Consider the following 14,722-nt stretch of genomic DNA (forward strand, 5'->3'; position numbering starts at 1 on the left):
TGTTTGGTTCGGTGGAGCTGTGGCATGCACTAAGACTTGGGAGGAGGGTATCACCAAACGGAAGCAGAAGCTGGGCAGGGTGGACAGTCCAGTCCTCTCTATCGCGGGTAAGAACCTGGTTGTCAGGCGCGAGGGGCTTTCAGTACTGTTGTATGTGACGCAGGCCTGGCCTATTCCCTGGACCTGCGCCGCTGTGGTCACCCGGGCCATCTTCCACTTCATTTGGGCGTCGAGGATGGACCGGGTCCGCAGGGACACCATGTACAAAGACCTGGAAAATGGGGGAAAGGGCGTACCGAATGCCACCCTCACCCTGATGGCTACCTTTGTGTGGGGCTGCATCAAGCTGTGCGTAGATCCTCAGTATGCAAACACCAAGTGTCACTACTTACTGGAGGTTCTCCCTATCCCCGGTGTTGCCAAGGATGGGCCTGGCCTCGTTGCCACGGAACGCTCCAAATAGTTGGACCGTCCCGTACCACCTGTCCTTCATGGAGAAATTTTTGAAGGGAAACACCTTTGACCACAAGGCCGTCAGGCAGTGGTCAGCACGTAGTATCCTCAAGACCCTTCGGGAAAAGGAGAGGGTGGATCCCATCATGTGGTTCCCCACGCAGACTGCCGAAGGTGTGTGGCAGAATGCCTCATGCTGCGGGGGGTGGGGGGGCAGCTTCATGACACGGGACTCCGTGCTCTACGGGCCGTTTCCCAGGACGCACACCAAGACCCACATCAACTGCGCCTGGAGGACAATCATTGCGGTGATAGATGCTCTTTGGTCTGCCTGCAACTGACTGGTCTGTCAGCTGAAAGAACTGACCCCGACCGAGTGTTGCAGACTGGCGCACTCCAAGGTCCAGGACTACGTGCTGAGGGACGCGCTAAAGCTTGGGGCAGCCGCTGCCAAGGCGCGGTAGGGAAAGACCACCGTCTGAAATCTCTCATCCAGAATAGAAAACAAAAGGGCCCTATCTGGTAATAAAATGTGAGGCTGGATGAACACAGCAGGCCAAGCAGCATCTCAGGAGCACAAAAGCTGACGTTTCGGGCCTAGACCCTTCATCAGAGAGGGGGATGGGGGGAGGGAACTGGAATAAATAGGGAGAGAGGGGGAGGCGGAACGAAGATGGAGAGTAAAGAAGATAGGTGGAGAGAGTGTAGGTGGGGAGGTAGGGAGGGGATAGGTCAGTCCAGGGAAGACGGACAGGTCAAGGAGGTGGGATGAGGTTAGTAGGTAGCTGGGGGTGCGGCTTGGGGTGGGAGGAAGGGATGGGTGAGAGGAAGAACCGGTTAGGGAGGCAGAGACAGGTTGGACTGGTTTTGGGATGCAGTGGGTGGGGGGGGAAGAGCTGGGCTGGTTGTGTGGTGCAGTGGGGGGAGGGGATGAACTGGGCTGGTTTAGGGATGCAGTGGGGGAAGGGGAGATTTTGAAACTGGTGAAGTCCACATTGATACCATATGGCTGCCCTATCTGGTAACTGGGCCCAGCTGACGCCTTCCCCAACTGGTCAGGGGGCCAACAGGGACTGTGCGGGGTGACGACTGCCGGGGTATTGTCTTTGCTTTATTTTTTTTCCTTTTGTTTTGTTTTTGCCTTTAGTCGGTGTACGTACCCCCTGGGTAACCCGGAGCGGCTTGCATGACTGGGTTGGTGTATAAATGTTTTTTTTTGTACATTCTATGAATAAAGTATATATTTTTCAAATAAATAAAAAGGTGACGAAACGTCTGAAAACTAACCTTCCAGCTCAGCGAGCAAACTCACATCCAGAACCTCAACCTGAGCTACAAATCTTCTCAAAACTCACTTAGAGGTGATGCATTTTGGAGAATCAAATTTAAGTGTGAATTATACTGTAAATGGCAGAAAACCTGGGAACAATGACATACAGACAGATCAGAGCATGGAGGTCCACAGTTCTCTGAAAGTGGTAACACTGTTGGCCGAGGTGATTAAGGTGGCATATGGCATGCCTACTTTCATGGCCAGGGCACGCAGTACAAGAGTTGGCAAAATATGTTGCAGCTACGTAAAACCCGTTAGGCTGCATTTGGAGTATTGTGCGCAGTTTTGGTCACCACAATACTACAAGGATGTGGAAGCTTCGGAGTGTGCAGAGAAAGTACAACAGGATGTTGCCCAGTCTCGAGGGCATTGGCTGTGAGGAAAAAGGTTAAAAAGACTAGGATTGTTTTCACTGGAAAGACAGCGACTGAGAGGAGACCTGATGGAGGTCTGCAAAATTGTGAGGCATGTATATGGTGGATAGTCAGAGGCTTTTTCCCCCAGTGTTGAAGTTTCAATTACAAGGGGGCACAGGTTAAGGTTGAGAGAAAGTTTAAAGGGAGATATACAAGGGGAAGTTTTCTACGTAGAGTGGGAGGAGCCTGGAACGCATTGCCAGAAGATTGATGGAAGCAGGCATGTTGGCAATGTTTAGGAAGCATCTGGATGGTAACATGATTAGGGAGGGGAGGGAAGGGAAGAGAGGTTTACAGACCAAATAAAGGACAGAGGTTTGTTTTGCTTTTTAAATTCAGCTAGGGCACGATTAGCAGCATAGGCCTGCAAGGCCAGATAGCCTGTTTCTGTGCTGTACTTCTCTTTTGTTCCTTTGTTAAAGTTGCTGTATAAAAAATAATGAGCTAGTTAGTTGAAATGCTCTCTTTAAAGGAAAGTATTTGCAAAGACACTCATCAGTCTGAATATGGAGGCAGTACAAGTTCCAAGTATCCTGCCAATATTTCACATGGAAATAGATTACTCTTTGGTGCAGCAGTTACTCAAATTGAAGTCAAAAGAACACAGAGTCTTGGCACCAGTTTTTACTTTCATTGAACACTGCAAAATGACACTGGATTATTTTACTTGGCTGCACAAATTGTTCCAAGGCATAGACTATAGATTTACCTGTGTCCCGCTCCACAATTCCACCATATTCTCATTTTTCAAAATTATTTTTAGTAAGGTATTCAGCAAACATTCGCCTGTCAGGGTATAATGGCCTCAGGTTTATTCAGGACTCGGATTATGCTGTAGTTACTCAAATCAGGGGTAGCTTCTGTGTTATGTGATTGAACAGAATACAGTAAATAAAACTAGAGAGTTACAGGTACACTTGCCCATGTGAAAATATAATGCTGTTGTTGTGATAACACTGGTCTGGCTCAAAGGCAGGCTGCTAAAATATTCCTGGTACAAAAAAGGTGTTCAGAAAAGAAAGAAAGTGAAGGAAAGAAAGAAGGGTTGGCTGCACTGCTAAGGACAGCATTGCACTGCTGGAGTAAAAGAATGTCTTCAAAAGGTTCAAAACAATAATCAATTTGGTTTGAGTGCAAGAACAAAAAGGGCACAATTATATGGCCAGGTATCTGTCCATAGTGAGAAGGGTGCAGAGGAACAAATCTACAAGGACATTCCAGAGATATGCCCACATCAGAGCAGATATTATGGGGGATTTGAACTACCCCAATAACAGACTGGAGCAAGCAGACGGGCCAGTGAGGTGCAAGTGTTCCTAATTTCAGGAGAGTTTCCAACAGCAGCATGCGCCCAGTCCAAGAATTGACCTGGCCCTTGGAAACTAGGGGAGTCAAGTGGATCAAGTGTCAGTGGGGAAATATCAAGCAGACAGTGACCACTGCTTCATAAACTTCAGGGATTATAGTAAAGAACAACATGAGCCAATTCAGAGCATGAAAAATAAATTGGCAGAGACTCAAGAAAGGAGGTGGGCACTGTAACTGAGCAATGGGCTGCCTGCAAGGAGATAATGATGATTTGGGTGCAGCTGCAACATAATATTTCAAATGATAAAGGTTTGACAAACAAATCCAGAGAGAGATTTCTGGGTGTCAGAGGAGAAAGAAATCAAAAACAAGGTAACAAGTGAACAGTGTGCTCATGACAAGTACTAGGTAGGTGAGTAGAGTAGGCCTGATTAGAGTCTGAAGGAGAGATTTACACCTGGTGAGGTAGGAATCTTGGCTGTGGTGTTAAATGAATACTCTGCACCTGTATTTGCCAAAGAGGAAGGTGCTGCCCAGGCCACAGGTGGCAGATATAGAAATCCTATCAATAGCTATATTAAAAGTTGATAAGGAAGAAATTTGAACAGACTTTGGTTCTTAAAATTTGACAAGGCACCAGGAAAAGATGAGCTGTATCCAAAGGCATTGAAGGATATGAGAGGCAAAACTGCAGGAAACTGACCATAATCTTTGTCTTCAAGACTTGGGACATGCCAAAAGACGCAGAATTGTTAACATTATAGCTTTGTTCAAGAAATTTTCTAATAATAAGCCGAGCAAATAAAGACCAGTTACTTAAACTTCAGCAGGAGGGTACTTTCAAGGAACAATTATTCAGCACAGAAATTCTAGTCCCATGGAAATTGGTATGTTGATTAGGAAAAACTTAAAGGGAAATCATGCTTGGCTAATTTAGTTTTTTAGATGAGATGACAAAAAGATTCCATGAGGGTAATACTGTTGACACAGTGTACATTCACTTCCAAAAGTGATTTGATCGTGTCACTTGACAGACTTGAGAGCAAAGCTAGTAATGGAATTTTTTTTTTAAAAAAAGGGACAGCAGCAACATAATACAGAATTGGCTGAGTGATAAGAAACAAAAACTGATTCACAAAAGCAGCAAATACGATGTGAGAAAAAAATACTTTCAGCTTGTGGTTAGGCCATGGAATGCACTACCTAGAAGTGCGGTGGAAAGAAGTGCTATTGAGGCATTGAAGAGGCTAACAGGTGATCATTTGGATTAACATAATGTGCACATTGTAGGGGCTAAAAGCTGTGGTTTAGGCATCAGGTAATGATGTTCATTTGAAGGGCAGGTGCAGCAATTGGCCAGTTGATTTTCAGTGCTATAGAAGTGATTCTGTCACAGCAATGTTGAAACCCTAAATGCTTTTCAGGGAGAGGGGGAAAGGGGGAGGAGGGGGGAGGGGAGGAAAGCAAAGCTAAAATGCAAAAATTACCGTTCACTACTCAGTGCTTCCCCACAGAGTGAACTGAAAGTTGCCCTGGGGCTGCAGTTAAATAGAGAAAAAAAGCCAAATGAACTGACAACAATCTGAAATTATTGCTGCGAAAAAAATATCCCTGAAGAAGGTACATTGCATCAAAAAGTAGTAAAGTTGGGTTTCTGACATCCCAAAGTCGATTAGTTGCTCTGCCAAATGCAGGCAATTGGGACTAGTTTAGTTTGAGAACATGGTCAGCGTGGATGGGCTGGACCAAGGAGGTCAGTTTCCATGCCATATGAATGAACCTATGATACCAATCAGGACTACATTTCATATGGAAAATAAACAGAAACACAAACAACCTTTACAAAGACTGCAGCCTGCACGTAATTCCACATTACATACCCCAAGCAGGTCCCAATATACTGTGCATACTTCCTCTACAAATTACAGCCAATTGTTAAAAATAAAACACTTTCAGGTAGGAAAAGCGAAAAAAAAACCTTCAAGAGACAATGGTTCCAAAAAAATGAAGCCGGTTTGAGGATGGAGGACTATGCCAAAAATCAACAATTTAAATGCAAGTTTGCTTATATTTGTCTCAATACATTATGAATACAATTTCACAAACTTCCACACTTGAATGCAACACACTACATGTGTTAGAACCCGTGATGGTTTTTCTTTACATTTATCATTTTTGCTTTGGAGCTGAGACCCATGAGCAGAGTGCCGAAGATGATCTTTGAGTTGCGAGCTGCAGCTGGTTTTAAAAAGTAGAACATACTAACATTCACCCGAGGCGAGACCTAGTAGTCAATTGCAGGCAAATTCTTGTACAAATTACTTGAGACATTTTAAACTCCAGAGACACTATTACTCAGAACAAATGGCAGATGTTTGAATCTTGACACCAACCTCCCTGCAAGGCATTTAAGAAATGTTTGGAAAAAAAACAAAGAAACCAAAGTTTGCCTTGGTTTTTTGGGTCAGGTTGTTACTACCAAAAGTCTGAGGTCTGATTGCTACCTGGTCATGTTCCCATGATCAACTTCTTGCAAGATCAGAATCTCAGTTATTAGTATTAAGTGAATATTTCTCAGACCCTACTAGAAGCTGTTTGTATTGGCTAATGCATATAGAAGCCAAGCAAGATAAAAATCTAATGTGCCTGAGATATTACAGATCATGGAAATAGCTTAAGTGATATGGTCAGTTACATCTCTCAGTTTTCTTTCAATTTGTCCCTAACCATGTTGGTTTGTTTATCCTCCCCTTTTTGGTAAATACAGGTACAGAGTATGTATTTACCACCACAGCCAGCTTCCTACCTCCCCAGGTGTAAATCTCTTTTTCAGACTCTAATCAGCCCTAATCTGCTCAACTACCTGATAGTTACATAGACACATAGAACATTACAGCACAGTACAGGCCCTTCGGCCCTTGATGTTGTGCCAACCTGTCATACCAGTCTCAAGCCCATCTAACCTAGACTATTCCATGTACGTCCATATGCTTGTCCAATGACGACTTATATGTACCTAAAGTTGGCGAATCTACTACCGTTGCAGGCAAAACATTCCATTCCCTTACTACTCTCTGAGTAAAGAAACTACCTCTGACATCTGTCCTATATCTTTCACCCCTCAATTTAAAGCTGTGCCCCCTCGTGCTCGCCGTCACCATCCCAGGAAAAAGGGTCTCCCTATCCACCCTACCTAACCCTCTGATTATTTTATATGTTTCAATTAAGTCACCTCTCAACCTTCTTCTCTCTAATGAAAACACCCTCAAGTCCCTCAGCCTTTCCTCATAAGACCTTCCCTCCATACCAGGCAACATCCTAGTAAATCTCCTCTGCACCCTTTCCAAAGCTTCCACATCCTTCTTATAATGCGGTGACCAGAACTGTACACAATACTCCAAGTGCGGCCACAGAGTTTTGTACAGCTTCACCATAACCTCTTGGTTCCGGAACTCGATCCCTCTATTAATAAAAGCTAAAACACTGTATGCCTTCTTAACAGCCCTGTCAACCTGGGTGGCAACTTTCAAGGATCTGTGTACATGGACACCGAGATCTCTCTGCTCATCTAAACTACCAAGAATCTTACCATTAGCCCAGTACTTTGCCTTCTGGTTACACCTACCAAAGTGCATCACCTCACACTTGTCTGCATTAAACTCCATTTGCCACCTCTCAGCCCAGCTCTGCAGCATATCTATGTCTCTCTGCAACCTACAGCATCCTTCGACACTATCCACAACTCCACCGACCTTAGTGTCGTCTGCAAATTTACTAACTCATCCTTCTACGCCCTCATCCAGGTCATTTATAAAAATGACAAACAGCAGTGGACCCAACACCGACCCTTGCAGTTCACCACTAGTAACTGGTCTCCAGGATGAACATTTCCCATCAACTACCACCCTGTCTTTCAGCAAGCCAATTTCTGATCCAAACTGCTATATCTCCCACAATTCCATTCCTCCGCATTTTGTACAATAGCCTACCATGGGGAACCTCATCGAACGCCTTGCTGAAATCCATACACACCACATCAACCAGTTTACTCTCATCTACCTGTTTGATCACCTTCTCAAAGAACTCAATAAGGTTTGTGAGGCACAACCTTCCCTTCACAAAACCATGCTGACTATCCCTAATCAATTTATTCTTTCCTAGATGATTATAAATCCTATCCCTTATAACCTTTTCCAACACTTTACCAACACGTGAGGTAAGGCTCACTGGTCTATAATTACCAGGGTTGTCTCTACTCCACTTCTTGAACAGGGGAACCACATTTGCTATCCTCCAGTCATCTGACACTATTCCTGTAGACAATGACGAGTTAAAGATCAATGCCAAAGGCTCGGCAATCTCCTCCCTGGCTTCCCAGAGCATCCGAGGATAAATCCCATCTGGCCCAGGGGACTTATCTATCTTCACCTTCTGAAGGATTTCTAATACCTCTTCCGTGTGAACGTCAATCCCACCTAGTCTAGTAACCTGTTAGAGTCAAAGATGACTGGGTTTAAAGTCAGTCATTAGATTACCTTGTTACTTCACCAAGCTCAGCTAAAGCTGTATTATTAATAAATTTATTAATTATTGTGTTTCAGCTATAAAATTGGTGCCTTGAATCAGTTATTCACAAGTCTGGTTCGGAACCAATTGAGGGTCATTGAATGCTTTACATTTTGCTGTGTTCTGAATAGAGATAGGGAGGTCAATTTGATTTGGCTTTCTCTGAGCTTAAGAAATTAGATGATTTGTAGTTCAGTCCCATCTGAAGCTATTTTTGTTTATACATTTCCAAATGAAAAAACAATAGCACATGTAACTGAAAATTTCAGTTTTGTACCATTTAATATTTTCAAGCAAAAGGCTTCTCATTTTGAACAATTATGTTTTGATGCAGACAGACGAACAGTGGTGACAGTAGCTCTTATAGCATGGATCTATTTGATTAATAACCAGCTCAAGTTGCAAATAATTTGTAAAATCATAAATTACAAAGTATAAAGTCAAAGACCAGATACATTAAGAACACCTCTTGGAATCAAACCATAACAGAATCAGCCCTATATTACATGTAAAAGATTACATTCTTCACCTAGGAGTGTTTACATTTGCTACGACTTTGTTATTTTTCCAACAAGCTATCGTACCACCCATAGGTTGCAACAACAGCAACTCCTATTTCGCTTGGGAACCCTGCAGCCCAATGGGTTCAATGTGGATTTCACCAGCTTCAAAAATCTCCCCTCCCCCCACTGCATCCCAAAACCAGCCCAGCACGTCCCTGCTTCCCTAACCTGTTCTTCCTCTCACCTATCCCCTCCTCCCACCTCAGGCCGCACCTCCATTTCCTACCTACTGACCTCATCCCGCCCCCTTGACCTGTCCGTCCTCCCTACCTCCCCACCCACACTCTCCTCTCCACCTATCTTCTCCTCTATCCATCTTCGGTCCACCTCCCCATCTCTCCCTATTTATTTCAGAATCCTCGCCCCATCTCTCTTTTCTGGAAGAGGGTCTAGGCCCGAAACATCAGCTTTTGTGCTCCTAAGATGCTGTTTGGCCTGCTATGTTCATCCAGCTCCACACTTTGTTGTTTCATACTACTCCAGATCTTTTACAATGAATAAAACAGTAATTGCTCGAAGTGATCAATACTTAAACAGAGTTTGACATGTGTCATATCGGTTCATAGGGAAAAAATTATTATTAATAATAATAATAATAATAATAATAATAATAATGATATTCATTTATAACGGAACCTTCACATGACACTCCTTATGTGTGGTAATCCTCATCATCTCTCCATCTACATGAAAGATGCATTGAATTTCTTGCAAGTAAATTGTACTTCCAGTGTGTAGTAAAATAAGACACGGTCAGCAAAGCTCTGTTAGCCCATTGGGATGACAAATTATCAAAAGCAGTTCATGAGGCAACTGTGTCTTACTGCATAATCTATGTTAAGATTCATCAATTTTAAAAAAAAACTTCACTCCAAATCTCACAGGCCTAATAAAATTCTTGCTGTGAAAAGTGAACAAGGAATGGTTGCATACATATGCTTCACAGAGCAAAACAACCCCACTGGGCAAAGTGATAAAAGGGGCAATTTATGCACCAATAACCAATTATTTAAGAATAAAAGGCTTGGAGATTACAAAAACATTACATTTTCAGTACAAGCATACTTGCAGCTGTACTAAATGCAATGCTTAAGGGGTGGACTTTGAAGCAGTGGACTCCGATGGATGCAGGTGTCCTGCCAATAAAATGGCTCAGGGCGAGCAGCAAGAACTCCTTCTATAATACCCTCTTCCCACGTGCAGGCGATCTTATGGAGGGGCTCTGCAGCCACATAATAGTTTGGCAGCAGTGGCCACATTTAATTTCAAGTCTTGAAAATATTTTAAGAGATGTCTCTATCTTCAGGTGCCGTTCATAGACCTCCTTTCTGCTTCAGCACACCCACCCTTTGACCTTGGGTTGTTGTCCTTAATTGGCTAGTCTTTAAAACAGCTACTTACATGACTCTCTCTGCCAATGCTCCCTCCAAGTCCACTGCTGACATTTGTAGATTGCCTTTTGTCCCAAGCCTGCTGTTAGGTGGCACAAGTGCTCAATTCAGCTGAAATCTGTTTATTCCACAACTTTGAGCTAAGACATTGCTAACTCAATGAGAGGTTGCTTCAATTTACAAGATCATTCATTGCTTCCGCATTCTTATTTAGAAATTAACTTGTCAAAAAAAATTGTAAATACCAGAATCAGATGGAATTGAGTGTACCCTTGCTGCTGGCCTCAAACCAAATTCAACTGAGCAGACTTTGCACAGGTTTATTGTGGACATTCAGCACAAAGCAATCCAGGTCATCAAAAAGAAAGGAAAAAAAAAAATCAGAAATTGATTCTGCAATGCAGAAACTTTCATGTTCCCAGTCTGGAGGGCATTTAAACACATCCAGTATAACAGGAACCTCAGCCAAAAATATCATACACTTTCTGTCTAGCATGTTGGACATTTAGGAGGTTGGTTAGCACTTGATAAACAGACACTGAATTTCTGAACTGATAGATGCTCACTGGATTTACTTCACCATAAACAGCAGCAGTTCAGAAGTTTGGGTGGCTTTTTTGCAGGTATTATAATGGAAGTGCTTCATTCTGAAATAAATAGTTGCAGTCATTTGTCACTAAGCTTTGTAAGGGCTTGGGCACAAAATGAGGCCTGTTGCATTTTTAGGATAATAAAATGTGAGGCTGGATGAACACAGCAGGCCAAGCAGCATCTCAGGAGCACAAAAGCTGACGTTTCGGGCCTAGACCCTTCATCAGCTCTGATGAAGGGTCTAGGCCCGAAACGTCAGCTTTTGTGCTCCTGAGATGCTGCTTGGCCTGCTGTGTTCATCCAGCCTCACATTTTATTATCTTGGAATCTCCAGCATCTGCAGTTCCCATTATCCCTGTTGCATTTTTGTTTTGTTTACAACACTGGCAACTTCAGTAAAGATGGTGCTGCTATTTCAGGACAGCCAAGACATTTTAGGGAGGAGGCTTTCAGTGACAGTTGATAAAAAAAAGGTACAGAAATGACATTTTCAGGAACTTATCTTAAAAGACAATGAAAGCACATTGTCATGTTATAAATAAAATTGAGAATGCCTGCAATAATAATTGAAATGCTTAAAATTTAGAATTCAATATTAAGTTCCTCTGGGACAGATATTGAAAGTACCAAAAACTAACTAGTTCTTCACCACCTCATTTTTAGATTATGGCCCAGGCTAGTTGTTACTCCAGGTGTAGATGGGTGTTCCACAAGGACCCCACAGAATCTCCATTGTAGGGAACTCCACAAGAATTAGAGAAATTAAACGTTCTGCTGGAGTATTTCTTTACACCCAGAACGCTCTGAAAGTACCCATGTTTTTAAACAAAAAAATCAGAATTTGGAGTTCTGTAATATTAGGTAAAGAGCCTAATTCCTCCTGAGTAAATACTGAGTATTTAACTCCTGAGTAACTATTTAACTGACCTCAAAAGCTTACATCTGAAACCCCAGCTACGCCTGCCCAAAAACTACTTACTTACACCTAAATTCTGACCTGATAACCCCTGCCTCACTCTTTCCAAAGACCAACTGTAACCAATTTCCCCTAGTTTCACAGATACTGTACTTAAACTCTGAAACAATTGATAAAAGGTATCTGATTCAAAAGGTCTTACCTGGGCTGATCCACTCCAGACCCTCAAAGTGGTTGACTCTTAGCTGTCCTCTGAAATGACTAAGTCGCTTATTTTAGGGGTAATTAGGTTAATTAGGCAACAAATGCTGGCCTTGCCAGCAATGCCCAAGTGAAAAGTTTAAAAGAAATTTTGGTTATATCTTTCTGCTCTGAAGTACAATATAAAATCCTAAGACATAAAAAAGCGAGGAGATTCCCCAGTATCCTGGGCAACAACACTAATTCAGAGCCAGATCACCCAAACATTTATTTTATTGCAGATCTTGCTGAGCAATGTGTGTACATCTGCTCCTTACGTTCCAGGCAGAATACGTCAAACGGAAGTCAATTCATCCAAGAAGCTGTTTGTTTATTCCGGAAGGAGAATTATTTTATATGTTTATTCCAGTTTGAGAGAAAGTATTGAGCCTTGCTAAAATTAAAGGGGAGAAAGCAGAGTATTCTTTGCAGAAATTTTCATTCAATTTAAAAAATTCAAAAAACAGAAAAGCACCAGATTACACAAAGGAGATAAATATGTTGGGAGATTGTTTTCTGAAAATGCTAAGCAACAAAATGAGTGAATCATTTACATTTGTACTTTGATCATATCTTCATGCTATCATTAGCTTTCGATCCCCTGGATCAAAAAAAACACTAAATTAGGGTTCTCACTCAAATTCAGCAATTAGTTTGAGAATTGGATTGAGCTCAGCTGGGAGGGCAGCTGTGACAAGAGTTTGCCAGGACTCAGCATCAAAAGGTTCATACACAAATATCATTCTGTCGACCACTGTGCTCAAAGACACCTGCTATATGTGAAACCATAGGCCAATCAACATTTTGAATAAAGGATAATGGAGGTAATTGCCAGAGAAAAATTAACCACTAGTCAACGAATGATTGCTAGTTTCCGCAACAAGTCCCAATATTATCTGCATCCAATTCTTCTTTGTAATCTTTTGAAGTGGAAAGATTGTCTAATTATTCAGCCTGAATCACCTACCCAACCAAATAAATTCCGCTTACCATACTAATTGCTGTGCACATTATACCTTCCAGTATGTTAATAATGCTATAGAAAAAGTACCATCCTGGTGGGGCAGCCCATGGCCAGAGGTGGCACAGGATTTGTGCCCATAGATTTTTAAGTTGGCATATAAAAGATGGAGAAGATTTTTAGCTGCAGTAACAGAATTAGCTTGCCGAGGAGTTCAGAATTAAAAGTGAGATCCTAAGTTAGGACAAAGAGAATAAGATAAACCGCAAAAAAGGCATAAGATTCTTTGTTCTATCTATTACATTTAAATACAGGAAGTCCTGTACAAACTCTCAGTGGCAGAGACTGTCTGATAAAAGATATGAAACAGCCTAAAGTTTGTAGTTTAGGAGAATTAAAAGAAATGTACGGTTCCACAATACTGGAGACTCTTTACATAATTAGGTATTGAGAAATTAAGAAACATTACATTAGATATAGGTTACGAGATTTGCTTGGATTTCTTTAAAACAAAGAGCTATGGATAGTGGATTAGAGGCCCCATCCCATTGGCAAGAGGGGCTAAATGACAAATTGGTAAGCAGATGACCTTTTAAGTTGCGCCAGCTTGAATCGGCAAAAATAAACAATTCAACTTCCCAACTTAAATAAGTGAGCAAGGAAAGGTAGTTCAGCTTCTTCAACCAAGTCATATAAGTATTTATTGCAAATGACTGCGGCCTCAGTTTGGACCTGTGGCACCTCAACTAATTACAGGTTGTCATCCCAAAAATGCCTATTAGCCAAACTATCTTTTCTAAGTGTGTTTGCCAATCCTTGATTCACGTTAATATTGTAGCTCCAGCACAATAGGCTCTGATCTTATCAGATATCAGAATGCGCAACACCTTTTCAAAGCAGAAAATCCAAAATGTGTTATAGCCACCCCATTTGTTAATTCTGGAAAGAATTCTAGTAAAGTGTGTCAGGCATGATGGCCCCTTCTTAAAGCTATGCTGACTCTGCTTGAGCATATTATGTACTTTAACATCCTTGCTATTACATCCTTTATAATACTCTACAATTTTCCCAAATCAACATATTACAACAAGTGGGCTAAAATTATTTTTCTTGATGTCCTTCACATTTTAAATAGGTGTTACATTGGCAGATTTCCAGTAATCTGCGATGTTTCCAGAATCAAGATTCTTGGAAGATTAGTGCTGGTACATCCATTATCTCTGTAGCTGCTTGTTTTAAAATCCTAGGATCAGCCTTTAGACCCTTTAGTTTCTTGCATACTTTTTCCTCCAGTGATAGAGTATTTATTTCCTCTCCTTTTGCCCTTTGCATCAGCTTTGTCACAAGAAAACAAAGAATTTGTTCAAGTTTTTTGCCACTGCCTGGTGCACATTCAATAAAGAAGCTCTTGCTGTCTTGTTATTACACTTGCCAGTTAACCCTCGATGTTTGTCTCCCCCCTCATTATTATGTTGGTTTTCAAATTTAAAAAACTCCCAGTCCTCTGACTTAGCACAAAACTTTGCCACATTAAATGACTTTTCTTTCAAAAAGGATGCTTTCCTTCACTGTCCTGGTTAACCATGGCTAGATTATCCACTTCCTAGCATCCATCTCCATGTGAAAAACATGTCTTTGTTTTGAGCCATGAAATATTTCTTTAAACATCTGCCATTGTTCCTTAACTACCTTTGCTGCTAAACTCCTTTCCCAGTCCACTTCAGCCAGCTGTGCTCTTACTCCCTTGTGATTAAGCTTATATAAAAGTTAGGAACAACTATGCTAACCCAAATTCCTCCCTCAAACTGAATGCTAAATTCTACCATGTGACAGTCACTGTTTCCAAGGAGATTTTTCACTCCAACATTTATTGAATCAGCCTCCTTCCACGTTACCCAATCCAAGACAGTCTGGCCCCCTGACTGGATCCACAACATTTTTCTAGAAAATTGTCCCAAATACACGTTAATGAATTCTTCCTTAT

General features: G+C 41.9%; 1 protein-coding gene across 7 annotated transcripts in view; it reads right to left on the reverse strand.

The window, feature by feature from the left end:
• Positions 1–14,722, reverse strand: part of cdk14 (cyclin dependent kinase 14) — a 592,120-nt gene that overhangs the window by 521,952 nt on the left and 55,446 nt on the right. The window contains exon 1 of one of the 7 annotated variants that reach the window (XM_048521911.2): positions 11,740–11,983. The exons of the other annotated variants lie outside the window; for them this stretch is intronic. The gene's annotated coding sequence lies outside the window, so the exon portion shown is untranslated. Of the gene's footprint in view, positions 1–11,739; positions 11,984–14,722 lie in introns of those variants that run through there. 7 annotated transcript variants of the gene reach the window in all.

The sequence above is a fragment of the Stegostoma tigrinum genome, chromosome 2 (genome assembly GCF_030684315.1).
Source record: "Stegostoma tigrinum isolate sSteTig4 chromosome 2, sSteTig4.hap1, whole genome shotgun sequence".
Lineage (NCBI taxonomy): Eukaryota > Metazoa > Chordata > Chondrichthyes > Orectolobiformes > Stegostomatidae > Stegostoma > Stegostoma tigrinum.